We start from the raw sequence: 323 nt of genomic DNA, 5'->3' as shown, positions 1-323 counted from the left end.
GTGCACCAGACGGGCTCTTACCGTTAACGTGAGCGAGGCCCGTCGGCGGTACGGTGTCGTCTGCTTAACGGGGGAACCGGACACTCTCTGTCCCGGTAATGCTGCTGGATGGTACCGCTGTTTCTTCTTCGGTTCCGTTAATAATGTTGTTGTTGATGATGAGGACGAGCACGAGTCGGGATCACGCGCTTTGCAGGGGCACGAGGCGGAGCAGCAGTCACACGCATGCGCGCTCCTGCCCTGTGACGAGCCTCACTTTAAATAATGACCAAACCAACACGACACTGGTCCAGTGGGTTTCAAACCAGCAGCCACAGGACACA

At 57.0% G+C, this 323-nt stretch overlaps 1 protein-coding gene across 1 annotated transcript in view; it reads right to left on the bottom strand.

The window, feature by feature from the left end:
• Nucleotides 1–67, bottom strand: part of zbtb14 (zinc finger and BTB domain containing 14) — a gene marked incomplete at its 3' end in the record, with an annotated part of 14,197 nt that extends 14,130 nt beyond the window's left edge. Inside the window, exon 1 of the mRNA XM_080054919.1 lies at nt 22–67. The remainder of the gene's footprint in view (nt 1–21) is intronic.
• Nucleotides 68–323: the final 256 nt, after the last annotated feature.

Source organism: Ammodytes marinus (genome assembly GCF_949987685.1).
Source record: "Ammodytes marinus genome assembly, contig: scaffold_40, whole genome shotgun sequence".
Classification (NCBI taxonomy): Eukaryota; Metazoa; Chordata; class Actinopteri; order Uranoscopiformes; family Ammodytidae; genus Ammodytes; species Ammodytes marinus.
The sequence above is the reverse complement of the archived record's forward strand: the minus strand, read 5'-3'. Positions and strand labels throughout refer to the sequence as shown.